Source organism: Parus major, chromosome 3 (assembly GCF_001522545.3).
Source record: "Parus major isolate Abel chromosome 3, Parus_major1.1, whole genome shotgun sequence".
NCBI classification, from domain to species: Eukaryota; Metazoa; Chordata; class Aves; order Passeriformes; family Paridae; genus Parus; species Parus major.
Window position 1 is genome coordinate 1683588 of NC_031770.1, and position 16340 is coordinate 1699927.

Sequence of the window (16340 nt, forward strand, 5' to 3'; positions counted from 1 at the left end):
GCCGCGGCCAAACCGCTGCAGGACTCGCGCCCGGCGCGCGCGCGCGCGCGATGCGGGCTGCGGGCACCGCTCAGCCTTCGGTGTGAGGGGGAGAGAGCCTCGTCCCTTCCCCGCGCCGGGAATAAAGGTGCCCCTGAGCGATGATAATGTTCTTCCAATCCCCCTTTTGGGGGAATAGAGGTCCTCGTGAGGGAGATGCTCTTCCGTTCCCCTCTTGTGGAAAAAAGATGCCCGTGAGGGGAAAACTTAGCGCGGGAGGGATATTCTCCATTTCCCTTAGGAGAATAAAGATGCCCGTGAGGGAAAAAGTGTGGGAGGAAAAGGTGCTCTTTCATTCTCCTTTAAGGAACAAAGGTGCCCGCGAGGGGAAAACTCAGAAGAACCCAGAAGAATAAATGTGCCCATAAGGGGAAAAGCACGTGAGGGAGGGAGAGGCTCTTCCAATCACTTCTTGCTCAATGAAGGTGCCGTGAGGGGGAAAGGGCGGGAAGGAGATGTCCTTCCTTTCCCGTGAGGGGAAAAGCGTGTGAGGGAGGCAGATGCTCTTCCATTCCTCTCCTAGGGAATAAAAGTGTAAAAGTGCCCGTGAGGGGAAAACTCATGGCAGGAGGATATTCTTCATTTCCCTTAGGAAAATAAATGTGCCCGTAAAGTGAAAAGCACGTGAGGGAGGAGAGAGAAACTCTCCCGCTCCCCTTTGCGGGTGCCGTGAGGGAAGGAAAAAGCGCGGGAGGGAGAGGCTCTTCCCATCACCTCTTGGGGAATTAAAGTGCCTATGAGAGGAGAAGGGCGGGAAGGAGATGCTCTTCCTTTCCCCTTTGAAGAATAAAGGTGCGCGTGAGGGAGGGAAATGCTCTTCTTTTCCCACCTGAGGGAATAAAGATGGGGGTGAGGGAAAAACTCGGCACGGGAGGGATATTCTCCATTTCCTTTAGGAGAATAAAGGTGCCCGTGAGGAAAAAAGCACGGAAGGGAGAGAAAGGAGGAAGGGAGAAGCTCTTCCATTTCCCTTGGGCGAATAAAGGTGAAAACTTGGAGCGGGAGGGAGGGCGATGCTCTTCCATTCCCCTCATTGAATAAAGACGCCCGTGAGGAGAGAAGGGTGGGAAGGAGACGCTCTTCCATTCCCCTCTTGGGGAATAAAGACACCCGTGAGGGAAAAGCTCGGTGTGGGAGATGACTTTCCATTCCCCTTTTAGGGAGTAAAGGTATCCGTGAGGGGAAGAGTGTGGTAGGAAAAGATGCTATTTCATTCTCCTTCGGGGAATAAAGGTGCCCATGAGGGAAAAACCTCAGTGCAGGACTGAGATGTTCTTCCGTTTTCCTTTTTTTGAGAATAAAGGTGCCTGTGATGGGGAAAACTCGTACCCTCAGGAGGTGGAATCCAGAAGCAGGGCAGGTTTTCCCCTCAGGAAGTGGAAGCTAGAAGCAGGACGGGTTTTCTCCTCAGAAGATGGGATCCAGACACACCCATGTTAAGGTAAAATCTAGTTTTCTAGAAGGGTTTTGTGGGAAGTCAGAGGATGACAAGCAGTGTGCTGGCCTGATCCATTGTCCCTTCTCTGAGCCTTCTCCTGCTACTTGTGCTTCCAGTATTCAATCCTGCATTAATATGCATGGATATATCTGCTTAATACATTATGTGGTTCACTGACAAAGCATTTTACAAAATCTCTAACTAAATCCAGCTTCTCTTCTGTGTGTTATAAATTAAATTGTGCCAGCATTTTTTCAAATACCATTAGTTTTGCACACTCAATTAAAAAAAAAAAAAATCCCACAAAACGTTGCAATAGAAGTGACTGAAATTAAGTGCTTTTGAAAAAAAAAAATCAAGTAATAGTAAAACAGATAAGGTTTCTCTTAACCCAAATACTGGATACACATTTTTCCTAATGTCCAAGATTGGGAAAAAACCCAACTCCAATTGTGACTTGTTTCCCATGAAGAATACCTAAGTAACAGATTAGAAAAATTAATTATGGACCATGTAATATTAGTCTGTCTTTTGCATTCTTAGGATTTTTTTTTAAATTTAGACAATGTTGCATAGTTAAATGACTTTGATTCCCACAGTTTTATTATTTCAGCAAACATCATGTTTTTCCCTCCCAAACCAGATCTCTAGAGTGAACTCAGCCCTACTGTGAAACAAAAGAAATAAGAAAGGGCAAAGGAAAACTCAGCAGCCTTGGTTCTGAGTAAGAACCTGGTGATCCATGGGTGAAACAACTGCCAATAAATTCCCAGCCCTTAAAGGCAGCCACAAAAGCATTTTTGTACAAGCCTGACCAACCAACCGCTCCGCTCCCTGCGTCTGGCAGCAGTCTGTAAACATGCGATTGTGCCCACAGAGCCATGGAACTTCCCTGGCTCATCCCCTTGTTTCTTGTGGGCTCTAATTAGGCAGTAATGACTTTGGCATAAAGCAATTTCTAGGAATTAGAGCCCAGCCAGTAGAAGTTGATAGCCCATGTAGTAGTAACAGCAGCTGGCTCACAGAAACCATTTTATACTGAGATTCCCTAGCATTAAAAATTGAATTAAATGGTTTTAGATGTTTTTGCTTCCATCCACATCGTGCAGTTGGCCTGTGTGCTCAGCATGGCTGTTGATTACCATTCCTGCAGAAAGACTGCTATGTTTTAGATATGAAATGCACTGTCAGCTGTTTTATCTCAAGATGATTTACAGTTTCTTATTTCAACTGGAGATTAGTACAAAATAAAATTTCAGAAAAGGTATCCAGATGCAGTCAGAGGAGTTTTGTTTTCAGTTTTGGTTTGGGTTGGGTTTTGTTTCCTTTTTTTTTTTCCCCAAAGACTAAGAGCCCTGAAAACCTATGAAGAAGTTTCTTCTAATTAGCTGCCACTTTGTCCCACCAAGTGTGAGAATTTCCCTCCTTTTCAGGTACACACAGACACGCACCAGGATGAACCGCTGCCAGGGCAGATGTTTGCAGTGGAGTCAGAGCCAGAAGAACCTGGACTGCAGCCACCTCAGCGAGGTGAGACAACTTGCCCTAGGACAGGAAGCTGTCAGCCTTTGATTGCTGAGCCCTTGTTTGACAGACAACCCTTAAAATGAATTAAAATGTTTGTCTTTCGAGTTACTTCTCTGATCCCGAACTGAATACGGAAGGGTTTCATTTTCAGCGTAGCTGTCGGGAGTCCCATGAGTATTGTTCTAGGAAATACTTAGAAGTCACAGCTCTACAGGGCTACATTACTGTAACCTGCAACTTGTGATATATTTGGCTGCATTGTTTTAGCACTTTTTACCTGGGAAAGCTCAAAAAAGAAAGTCTGATGACTGCACTTACAGTGGTAAATCCCAGAAGCTGAGGAAGTTGACAACTGAAGTTAGCTGACCCAGAAACAGAGAAGAAACATTATTATAAAACTGAAGTTTTAATAGTTTTAACTATTCTAAGACTGTACATTCAGGAATATTTTGGAACTAAAAAAAGTATCTTTTTTATAATTTGAAAAAATGCATAGAGAACAATCTTGTTCTTTCACATTTCATTTTCTGGAACAGCCCTATCAGTATTTAATACAGAGTGTGGCCTGCTGCTTCTGAAAAAACAGATTTAGAGATTACCTTGTTGTCTGAAGTGCAGTATTTGTTCTTGTACAGGTAAAGCTCCTTTCTTTTGCATCCCCCATGTACCACAAAGACTCCACAGAAGACATGGAAATTACAAATGATCTGTGCCTAGATCCCAGATCTACAAATTACAGAGTTACTTCATCTCAGTCAACTTTTTTTGCTCGTGGCATCACTTCCTGTACCTACTATTAGCAATTTTTGCAACTATTTAGCAACTTTTGCTATTGCAAAAATAAAAATTGAAAAGGAATATCTAGAAAAACCCAGATGCCTTGAATCCACAGACAGCAGGAAAGTGTGACCATGTACAGCCCCACTTACCTTGTCAGGGTTTGTCCAAACCTTTCTGGTCAGCCCTGCCCGCAGTGAGCCAAGGGAGGGGACAGTTTGGGGAGTAGATGACAACCACCCTGCCCTTTTTAGCTGATGCAAGGCGCGGTGGTTTTCTCTTCCTCTCACACAGCAGCAAAGGAAAGAGGTGACGCTGCTCCCGCCGCCGGCTCTGCCTCCCAGTCAGCACTGCTGGGTTAACGCCCTTTGCCTGATGGGACTTGAGAACACGGGAAAAACAGGGACTGAGTGTGGATGCAGGGCTATGAAACCACAGCCAAAACTGGAATGTTCTGGATAAGTCAGTGTTTAGTGAGAACTGCAAGCCAGTGACAAGGACAGCCACCTTCTTTGTCCTGTTTGCTCCTAGAGAATCCCATTTCCCTATCAAACCAAGACTATAGGAATAGATGGGGCAATGAAGAGTAAGGGCACTGAGGGATTGTGCCTTCTTAAGTATGGCTATGAATTCCTAAAGGTGCCACAAAGACAGCAGACTAAAAGTTACTTTTTATCTCACAGGAGTGGAAAGAAGGGAAAACCCCTCTCTAACATTAATAAAGAGCTGAAAATTCCACAGCAGTTCTTGAACATTTCTTCCATGCTACAGCGTCTGCTCTGATGTGACCAACTTTAAAATTCCCCATCAACTTTAAGGGAACTTCCTGAGAAAATTGTAAGTAATCTCAAAATGAGGGTATTTTGAGTGAAAAATTAGAAGGAAAACAGTAGGGGTCTGGGAGGTTGGAGGTGTCCATTTAAAATTTTTTACAGATCCCAGACAGTTTGTGTCCAATTGTAGCAAATAGCAAGAAATTAGTACAGAGACAGCAGACAAAGAATACCCTGTATGGGTACCAGTGTCAAATGCAGCAGAATTTCCTGTCAGGCACAATGTTCATTGCAAGAAAAAGCTATTGACCATTTCTAGCCATGCCTACCTAACATATCCACACTTTCCTTGGAGGACTACATGGATTTAAAAGGTGCAATGGATTTAAAAGGTGACTGCAGTATTTAAAAGGTGAAACACTTGGTTAAAGTGTCACATTTAATGCTGGGATTCATCTGAGGAGGGAGGAGCCCACAGCTTTTTGTTACTCTTCAATCAGTTGGACTGGCAGGAAGAATGTTACTGTGGCAGGCCAAATGATGTGATCAGAAATAAACCAAGTATTTATCTTGACTTTTAAATTTAATAGCTGTTCCTAAGACTTTTCATAGGTTTTAGACTCTTGAAAGTGTGTCAGAGAAACACACCCTTTCAAAGAAAATTCATTTGAACTAAGCATTACAATTCAGCTCTTTTTCCTGTTTAGCCAATAAAACATTTATCCGTTTCCAACTCTCATCTGTGACCTACAAGGCTGTCTGATAACACAGTTTGTGAATTTCCCTTTGTTATTTGCTGCATATAAAGGAAATAGATTGCTGTTTTCCTAAAAGCAAGCATTAAGTATTACAGCAAGAGCAGCAGTTACCAGGACAATAGCTTTGGTACTCACTTCTGTTGTGGCCAGTGGAGTGAGACTGAGCAAAAGCTCTTGCTGACATGCCTTCTGTCAGACAAGATCCTGCCAGTACTAGCAGCGTTTCTTCTGAACTGGGTCAGAAAGATGAATTACAGAGCACGCTCTGCATTTCCTCTGATGAGGAGCAAAGTGCAGCCCAGGCTGCTCATTGTTAGCTGCCACAGCTGCCTGGGGATTTGCAGATCTTAGGAAAGCAAGACACTGGAATTGTATCAATAGCACTAGGCCATCTCGGATCCCTGATGTACAGAAATGTTGAGCTGGTTTTCTTCTCTGCTGTTTTCCTTCAGCATGGAGCACTCTCCCCATTCTGCTTCACAAAACAGAAGAGGTTTTGTATCCCCGGGAAAGACTTTTGTATCTCTTAAAACTCCGTTTGCCTCAGTTTTGCTTTATTACAACATCAAGCTTGCTTTCCTTTACACAACACCATGTTCCTGGTAATTGGCTCCCTGTCCTTTGCCATGGACTCTTGCTGGTGCCTCCCTACTTTCACCCACGTTTTGCAGTCTCGATGTCACTTGACCCCAGTAGCTTGGGCAGTGCTGCCATGAGAGCCAGATTTCTGAGCTCAGGAGAGGTTATTAAGTTCCAGAGCCCCGCATCACCTTTGATGTTAGCATGTCTCATTAGAGAGGCATTCCTCTGCAGCTGGAGGTGGATCTTCCCAAGGTCAGGAAATAATGAACTGGGTGGAGAACATTTCTGTCCCTGAGATTTCCATTTGTGTACGTTGACTTAGTTATGAAAAACTATACAGCACTAAGAATGCAGCTGTAGTAGAATCATTTCTGTTCAAACCTCTTCTCTTCTGAGCTCCCTCCCTCAGGATTATCCTATTCATCTTTATGTTTGATTTTACCCCTGGTTATTTGTCAAATTATTTACGTCTGAAAACAGCTTTTCTCTCCATGAAATACTGGTGAAACAATTAAAAGCTTTTAAGATATCTCTATTTTGCCTTTGGGAAAATCATTTGACAAGCTAATAGAACAAGAAAACACAAGTTATTTACAGCATTACACTAAAAAGACTGATATTAAAATAGATGAACTAATTAGCAGAAAAAAACTATAGGTCATGAAAAAGTAATTGATGCCAGATTTAAAAATTGGTAATTACACTTATTAGATAGCATTCCTGATGAAGCTTCTTGAAAAAGGGTGGATTCCTGAGTTACCTAAAACTGGGAACAACCTACTCACTCACAGCTCTTTCAGACACCACTGTTGACTGTAGGACCCTTTTGTTTGCACTAAGTCCAGAGGGTCCAATTCACTGTGACACCAGCTGAATTGCGAATTTAATTGGAGATGAACACAAAATTGGAATTCTTACCTATGTTCATCTTATATGCCATTTTCCCCCCCAAGTCTACCACCCTTTAAATTTTCTTATTGAAGTATTTTTCTTTACAACAGGTAATTTTTCTTCTGCTAAAACCTACAGTGATACCTTTGGTCATTTTATTTAGGCTTTTCCAAACCACTGTCATCAACAGCTATTTCCTACCTATCCCTTTCCAGGGCCTAAATATCTCCCTTGGTAGATTCTTCTTGCCAGCTTTATGTACCTACAAAATGCTCTGTTTTTTCCTAAGGTTGTCATACAATATTGAAATTCTTCATGATTCTTACATTCCATTCTGCAAAACAATTTCTGAATTAAGGGTCAGGCTGCAGTGGCTGATAGGTCAAAGGATGGTTCAACAAAATACTAAATTTCCTTCTAATTTCATGGTTATACTTAGATGTCAATTGTCTGATTTTGTTTTTTTTAAATCTATTACTAAGCAATTTAACACACTCCTGATTTTTAATGCTTAAATTAATAAACAATTACTTAAAATTACTACAGAAACAGGGTGCCCAGGGGAGTGGTGGAGTCCTAGTCCCTGGAGGGATTTAAGCCATGCAGATGTGGCACTTGAGGACGTGGTTTAGTGGTGCTCTTGGAAGGGCTGGGGGAACAGCTGGACTTAAAGATCTTTCCCAATCTAAAGGAGTCTGTGGTTTTATTTTATTTTTTAAATAACCTGGGTAAGATTAGAATTCTGATCACTATGAGTATCAGTCTTGATTTCAGTGCTTGATAATTCTCGTGTGGGCCGGAAAAGGTTTAATTTTTCTTAAGGTTATTATTTTTAAATATTAGTATCAGGTCAAAAATATATAAAATATTAAAATATAATAGATTTATTTAATATACAAAGTAGAAGATCATAGCCCTTTTCACGCAGAAAACGTTCTACTAAAATAATGAATAGTTTGACATTTATTTCTTCCTGCTATTATGATCTAGAGGACATTTTTGATCCTAGAATTAGTCCACCTTAACAGTCTGCCTTAAAAGGATGAGATTATTCAGCTAATTCAGGCTGTATCTCTGCAAAAGGAAAACACCTTAACAAAGAATGGTTTGTTGCTGACCTGCAGCTGGTTATGGTATTTCATCTGAAAGCCTATTTAAGTCCTTAATGGTAACATTTATTCCCTCTCCCTCAGAGGAGTATTTTACAAACAAAATTAATTAACGAACGAGGACAGCCAATTTTGTGCTATAGTTGAGGCTGACAGTCACCCAAAAGGGGTGTTGGCAGTAATAATAATCATTATCCCAAAGCATGGAGAGGTCTCCTGCCTCTGCTGAGACCCCTGCTGGAGCTGCAGCTCCCAGCCTGGGTGCCTGTGGAGCACAGAGGACACGGAGCTGCTGGCAGGAAAGCAGAGGCTGCTGCAGAGGGCTGGTGTTCTCCTAGTGGAAATAGCCCACGAGTAACCTCTGACTCAAATTTCCCCCCTCTGCTCCCTGGAGACTTCCCCCAGTTCATCCACACTTCCATTACAAAGATGACTGACATGCTTCCTGCTTGTGAGGCTTTTTTTAACATTTCAGAGCTGATCCTTCCACACTGAGTGGAAATACACATTGCAAATGATTCAGATTGACTTGACTTCATAACTGCTCCGAGCTCAGATCTTCTGCCCTGTCTAGTTCTTTCTTTTACTGCTTCTGTCCTGATGCAGTTAAGTGGAAGCAGAGAACAGTGAAGTATTGGGAGTTCTGCAGTTCCCTTTGTACCAGCGACATGGACTGTGTTGAAGAAATTAGTCAGGCATTTAGGAACTGCTAATCCTTCTTGTGAAGAATACAAGGCTTGTTTCTTCCAAGGAATTCCTCACTCAAGAGCCCATGACACAGTTCAGTTTTACCTACTAAATGTTCTTGCAGCAAGACAAAAACAGCAAAAATAGGTGTTTAATGTATACCCACTAATTTTTCTTGGGCTGTTTTGTGATGGCATTGTTATGCTAGATTAGATAGATATTTATATGTCTGCTCTTTGAATAAGTAAAAATTGTGCTTATTAATAATGATAACAAAGAGAACTCCAGCTGGTCGGGAAGATTAACAGTATACAAATGTAGAAATAATTTCAGTTCAGTTATTGTGGGCTTGGGAAATGGACACAAGCAGTAAGCTTCCTCCAAATTACCAAATGAATTCTTGCCAGAGGTATCTCGGATTTCCCCCATCACCATGGGTTATACTTCATAACCTGTAACAGCAGGAAAGCCACAACATCACATACAGTGACAGTTTATTTCCCCCCTCCTTTTACACACCAAAAAAATAATGGTTGCAAAAGAAATACAAAAAGCAAGGAGACAGGTAAGTCAACTAAACCCCAAATTTCTAAATAATGACCTTTCTCTCCTACTATGACCCTATTTTAAGTGAAAGTCAAAATTCTATCAGTAGGGATTATATAACTAGATTTGCTTTATACCAGAATTACAGAATTGAAGCTCCTTTGCCTTATGTAACACTTATTTTAGCTTATTTTTAACTGTGACTTGAAAGACACCCTAGGAGCTCCTTAAGCTTTTTTTGTCAGGCTACTACAAAGGAAAATCAAGATGAAGCAGCACCTCCTCTACATTGTGCTCAAACCAAGAGTGCCCCCATGAGGATTTTATATATATATGTATGTATATATGCATAGGAGTAGACAGTTTGAGGGTGACTGTTCAGCTACAAGGGAAATTAAATTCAGTACTTTTTCCTACAAATGAGGCACATGGTATTTCTACAGATTTTTTTATTAGGCTGATGTGGATCCAAACAGGCCTTGTTGCTTCCAAATTTCTCTGTCATTTTGGCTAATCCTTAAACTATGTAATTGAAATGCCAACCTCCACAAAGCAATAAAAAAGCCTACCAAACCTTAACAAAAATAACAGTGCTGGTTTGCAGTAAAGACCAACATAAATTGCTTTGATTCAAAGGATGAAAATGGGGGGAAAAAATCCTCAGAAATAATGGCAGGCAAGAAATATTTCAGAAATAAACAATATTTGTTATGATATACCACATTATGAGCAAAATAGGTGAAAACATGTTAAAACAAAATTTCCCTGACATGGAAAAAGTATAAGAGGAACAGCATATGAGAAATTCTGAAAGTGTCCCGTGTATAAAATCTCATAAGAGAGCTACTGATTTGAAAATCAAAGAGTTGCTTCTGTTCCAGGGTGTGCCCACATAGGGGAATGGAACAAATGAATTGTAGTGAGCTCAGTTACTGCTGATTGGAACGATCTGGATCCATAGGATGCAGTCAGCGACTGGCACGATATCACACAGCTGCTTCTGTACAAAGTGGGGGTTTGAAGGCGCAGTGAGCTGCTCCTGCCTTTGATATCGATGCCTCAGAGCTGTACTTCAGTCTGCAGTCCTCCTGGTGCTCTGCCACCCAGCCTGCCTCCTCAGCAGCCCAGGCAGCTTGCTCTGGGATCTGCTGTCACCCTTAGAGCCCCAGTGTCCTTTGTACTGACAGCACTGGCATTAGACTGAAAGAGCCTTATGCAAGGGACTGGCCAAGCCCTGAGGAGCAGTGAGTGCTCGAGTGGGCCTTGATAACAAATCTCTCAGCCCTTTTATCTGCCAGCTCTCGACTCCTGTGCACACCCAGAGATGCAGACCTGCGATTGAGATGTTGGTGATTATCTTGTGGCTGTGTGCCATCAACTTTACACTTCACTCAATATGTACCTGAAAAAAAATAACCCTTGGCCTGTGTATCTCCAGTCACCTGCTCCTAACCAACCCAAATGCCACTCAGCCTGTCACAAACTGTCACCTTCTCTTTCCAAGCTCCCTGTTGTGACTTCTTAGTGCCAGACCTCCTCACTCATGTATTTTGTGGTGAACAGTGAAGGCCTGGCAGAAAAACCCACTTAATTCATTTGCACCTTTTGCTCAACAACTCCCTTATCTCCTTCCTTCATGTTGGTTCAGCTTCAGAGTTTGCTACTCTGGAAGTACTTCTTTTTCCCATCCATTATTCCCCCTGGCACCCTGGATTTACAAATGAAAACCCTACCACAGAAAGTGTTCACTCAGCTAAACACTTTGTGAAGGTCAGTTTGAATCACTCCATCCTATTATAGATTAATACACAGCACCACATGGGACCTTCTGGAGGCATTTTCAGAGTAAAGTGTATGGTGTTTTTCCCTACAAAAGCTTTCAGGACATATTTTTCTCATATAAAAGTATTCTGGCACAAAAACGCATACAAACAGCAAGGAGCCAGTAATATTAATACCAAACATGCTAAACTCTATTTATTTCAGTGAAAACCATGTGTATTTCTGCAGGGAATGTAAAATTGAATTTCAAGTACAGGAAGTGCTCTATTGCTACTCTGGCACCACAATGCTGAGCTGCTTTGTTGTTTGCTCTAAAATAGTAAACTAAGCCTGTCCAGCCAAGCAAAGTGTCAGGAAGGAGCCTTCTGATCCCTTGCTCCAAAATGGATCTGGCTGGTCTCTTGTCAGCTTTCCCAGCAAGCACTTTTTCCTACTTTATCACAGTGAACACATTACCAGTATTAAGACTCCCAGCAGAGCCTTAAATGCAATTTCCAACCTCCCCCCGACCCTTGTCCTCCATCCAACTCCCCTCCTGGCCTAAAGTCCTGCCAGGAATTCTGCCAAGAGTGCCAGGAGCACGGATTAGCTTCACCCCGTGAGCCTCAGAGCCCCGTTTGCCAGCCCACCGTGGGCATATGCAAACCAGCAGAACTCCAGAAAACCTCGCAGAGAATCATCAGGGCAAACACTTGTGAACAGACACTGAGCTCTGAAGGGCCAGTACCAGGAACTGGCTAAGAAAACATCACAGTCACCACCCCCAAAAACCCCAGCCCTAAGACAATAAAACCCCAAGAGCCCTAACCACCAACAAACAGAGTGATAATCCTGGTCTGCCAAGATCCCCAAAGCTCCTTCATTTTGGGGACAGTGGTTTATCCCCAAGGCTCTCCAGTCAGCCTTTTCTCCCTTTTTTTTGAAAACAAAAGCTCATGGCTGACTTCTGACCCCTTCAGCTGAGAGCACATGTGGCTTTCACTCCTCCCCAGAAAGTAGAATTAAGACTGGACAGAAAAAGCCAGGGCAAAAAGCTTTGTGCAGTGGTAATGTCTCACTGTCTGCCTTTCATTGCCAAACTAATTTGAAATCATAATTTTTTGTACTACTCATTTCACCTCATTCCCTGTCTTTGTTTCCTACAAAATCTAACATTTCATACACTTGATATATTTGTCAAATTTTTCAAGGTTAAAAAGCATGAGCAAGACATGCAGGGGGTGCAATGACAGCATAGCCCCCAGCTCTGAGCTCTACTGTGAGGTAATCCATGATTCAGTCACAAAATAACCCACAATTACACACAGCATCATTTGATAATGAAAATTCTATAAAAGCATAGTTGCCAAATTGGTTATTTTTTAATCTTAACATTAAAGCACAAGTAAAAATCCCATAGTCCACAAATACAAACTGCTTAATAAATAACTCATGGTGTTTTCATAAAAATCAACTATTAAGAGCTACAGAGCCTAATGAAAACCATGCACAGACTGCAATCCTACAGTGTCTCCTCCAAGTAAGAACAGGAGCAGCCCCGCTTACGCTGCTATCCTTTAACCTGTTCATGAAGCTGTGAAAAGCTCCACTCTTCGTCTCTCAGCTCTGTTTTTTATGCCTTCCTGAGGTCTCACCTACTGGTGTGGCAGCTGTATTCAGACATTCAGGGAGATACAGCTCAGCAACCACATCCAGCTCTTCCTCTGTTCCAAACAGAGCCTCTGCAATGGGTCTGAGTAGGTGGCACCTGAGAACATAGAAAGGAAGCAGCACACAGCAAGAGGGAAGCACCACAGCAGCACCTCTGTTCTCCCCAGTGCTGGCTGTGGTGACAAAACCCCTTCCTGAACCCCTCACTCCAACCTGCAAGCTGCTGGAGAGTTAATGGGGTGGTGTGAGGAGTCTGGGATTGCTGGGCTCAGATCTCAGAACAAGTGATCTTGTGTCACCTGGACACGGGGCTCCATCACATCAGTGAGCTGGGAGAGTGAGAGTGGAGTCCCTTCTGCCCCTGGCAGCCAGATAACACACCCTGCAAAATGGGATAAGCTGCTGCTCTCCAGCAGATGCACTCTGCTCACCTAATTTGTGTAATTCTTCCAATATCTGACTTGCTACAAGTCCTATACACCTGATATCCATGGTATGGGACAGATGAGGCTCTGTACAAAGCACTTCCATCTGTATCTCCATGGAAGTATTTCTTTCTTGTACATCCAACTAATTTTTCTGTTTCAGCAGCAGAAAGCACAGTTTCTGTGAGGCACTCCAGTGCATTGTCTTCCTTGGGGTTTTTCTTTGGCTTTAATAATCAACAATACAATGCAATTAGCCAAAGTTCTTAGGGGCAGCTGAAACATGTGGGTAATAAAACTCAGAAATGCAAACTGCAGCTCTTCCCCAGAGCCCCCAGAACCAGCACTTTGTCTGTAAATGCCTTTTTGAAAGCCAAGCCCTGAGGTAACACTAAATGACTCAAACCAAACTCATGTCTCAAATAAATTCTCTCTTGCACTGTGCAGTCGAGGAAACTGCAAGGCTGGGCAGCCTCCAGCTCTCTTCTAGTCCCACTCCCCACACAGCCCCAGGTAACACTTCAGTAATCCTAATATCGAGGAGTTGTTTTTAAGGGAAGTTCTGCAAAGAAATTAAAAATGCATAATTCTCTCAGTGGTAAAAGCTGAAGAGAAATTGAAACGAGAAGTCTTTCTGCATAGCTTTCATGACTCTTGGCTGAAGATGTTAAAAGCTGGACTAGCATGGAAAGTATCCTAAGCTCAGAAATAAAGATATTTCCCCCAAATCCATATACAACTGAAGGTAATATTTATATTTTATTTTTAACTGTTATTATCATAGACTTGTGGCAACTATGTTCCCTGACTCTCTCCCACTCTTATCGTGCAACAAATAAAATGCCCATGCATCTGCCAATTTATTATTTTACTATTTCTAACCATCTCATACCCTCTGATACCATTTCATACCCACAGATGCTGCCTTTCCTGGTTCAGTGAAACTCTCCTCTTCCAAAGAAAGGTCACAAGGCTTTTTCTTTTTCCTTTTTTTAACCTGTTCATGACTGCAGAACTCCATGCCAGAAGAGATTAGAATAACAAAGCTCACAGGCTTCAGATCAAACCACAGACTTCACCTTGCTGCAGTTCATCTTCCATCAATAACAATCACCTGAAATAGGACAGAAAAATCTAAATCTTTGCAAGGCTTTTAAGAATCCAAGAGGTGCAGACACCACATTAAAAAAACAATGATAAAAGCACTGCAGCAGTTACTGAAACACCATGTGTGTGTAGAAAATCCCTATGAAAAGCATATATGGGAATAAATCCTATTGTTGCTAAGTAAAGAACAAAATTTGCTTCAGGAAAATACATGAAATTTGGTTTATGGACAGACTTTTGGATAAATGTGTGGGTAAAAGATGTGTGGTTTGTGGCAAGGCTGTAAATGAAAAAATAATCAAAAATATAGAGAAGAAAGAATATTCTTGTAATTCTATCATCTCTTATTTTCACAAGCTATAAAGAGAAAGCATTAGATGTTGGACACTGGAGATGCTTTTAAGATTAGATAATTTAGCTAAGAAGCGTTATTATAGAAAAAGCAATGGCATATGCTTATTATTAGATAATTATATTAGGAATGGCCTCTCAGGCAGAATGGATTCTGTGAAACAGCCTTACATTTGTATAAAACCTTCAAGTCACAAGAGAAAAGAACAGCTTTATAAAATGAAAGAAAATGACCTAAATAGGAAGATCTTTACAAGTTCCTGTAGTAGCTCAATATCCCAAAGGGGAGGAAAATGAAGAGCTCACAATTCCTTACTTGACTTTAAGCATTTCTTCAATGTGTCTGCATTGCTCAGAACCAATTTCTCTCCTAGTTTAGCTTTGACTAAAGTACAGTGGAGTCCCTGAAGTATAGCATATTTAACCAAAAAATCTCCACAATAAATTGTTGCAAATAAACCCAAACTGATTAGTATTTTAATTTGCAACCTTTTATACAGAAGTCACGTTTAATTTTGTCTACTGGACTGAAAGAAAAGGCTTTTGCAGCACAGGTTTTCAGAAGCTTGAGCTCAGTGTTCTCTTTGAGGTCAGATTTATTAAAAAAAAAATCCCTCCCAAATGAAAATTTATGAAAACAAACTGGAAAAGTTGCATTAAGTTTACTAAGGTAAAAATATGTACAGCTGTTGCAGCAGTAAGATTATTACAAACTAGGTGGATGGGAGAATTAAAGCCTAAACAAAAGAGTAATTAAAAATAATAATGTTTAACTGTTAATCTGTCAAAATATCTGAAGTAGCAAGAAAATCAAGCAAGAAATGCTTTTTGTGAGTTGGAAAAGGGAGCAAGTGAATATCCTGTCATACCACTGATGCTCTCAGACCACAAAACTGGCTGTAGAAATGGAAGTGGTGAAAAAAAAGTGTCCTGCAAAAGGAAAATCTGAAGTGCAGATTCTTATTTAAATGATGATTGGGTACTTCTCTGCAGTTCTGAGGGCACAGAATTGTTACTTTTGAGAAAAAAATAGCGAGAAAATAAATTAGCCTTCACCAAGCACTGAAACTTTGTGCAGGTAAAATCTCATTAATGGCTACAAGAGTTCTTGAGCAAGAAGCCCAAGCCTGATGTAACAAACTGGAACTGCCACCACCGTTTGTGGGCATTAAAATCTTTCAAAAAGGATGAAGAGATTCTTTTTTTTTATTCTTTTTTTTGCACCAGTGAGGCGAGCAATCACCCAGTATTAGGAAGAACACAAATTTAAACATTCGGAAAAACTTTTCACTTGGTCAGCAGCACAAGAGATGAGGACAGTAAGGGAAATTACTTTAATTCAGTGGAGAAAAGGAATATGCTACCACTATTAACCTTAAGAAATATCCAAATGATTAAAACCTTCTAACCCATTGCCTTGTAAATTATTTCCTAATTCTAGCTCTGTAGGGTTTCTGCAGTATCGCTAAGTTAAATATTATCCGTGTTCTTTCGAAGGCCTGATGAGCTATTAACATTACAATTAGAGCTTCAGCTGCTAACGAGGAACACTCGAGATATGTGTTTGCTCCACAACGTCACTGCACGCCATAAAACAGGGGATAACAGGAATTTCCCATCACCTGGAGTGTTTTTTTACAACATTTAAATGCAGAAGCCCGAGCTGGACTGTAGTGTGGAAGCGTAGGAGAGGCGCTGGAAGCGCCGGGCACCTCCGGAGGGCACAGGGCCAGTGTCCCTCCTATCCCGGCTATCCCCAAGCACAGCCGGGCCGCCCCCAACAACCCCTGCAGGCTCTGATCCTCTGTCAGGAGCAGTGGTGCTGCTGCCGGGGACCCCGCTGCCGGGGATGCCGCTGCCGGGGATGCTGCTGCCGGGGATGCCGGTGCCGGGGATGC

General features: G+C 41.9%; 1 long non-coding RNA gene across 3 annotated transcripts; it reads left to right on the plus strand.

Annotated features, from left to right (window-relative positions):
- The first annotated feature begins 29 nt into the window (after positions 1-29).
- Positions 30-16304, plus strand: LOC107201881. Of its 3 annotated transcripts, none has more exons than XR_004496586.1 (5): positions 30-127; positions 1343-1480; positions 2911-3007; positions 4465-4618; positions 13903-16304. It is a non-coding gene; the product is annotated as an uncharacterized LOC107201881 (long non-coding RNA). The 3 variants fall into 3 exon arrangements; XR_004496585.1 differs by lacking the exon at positions 13903-16304 and adding an exon at positions 5765-6073; XR_001520448.1 differs by lacking the exon at positions 13903-16304 and having other exon boundaries at positions 4465-5293.
- The last annotated feature ends 36 nt before the right edge of the window (positions 16305-16340 follow it).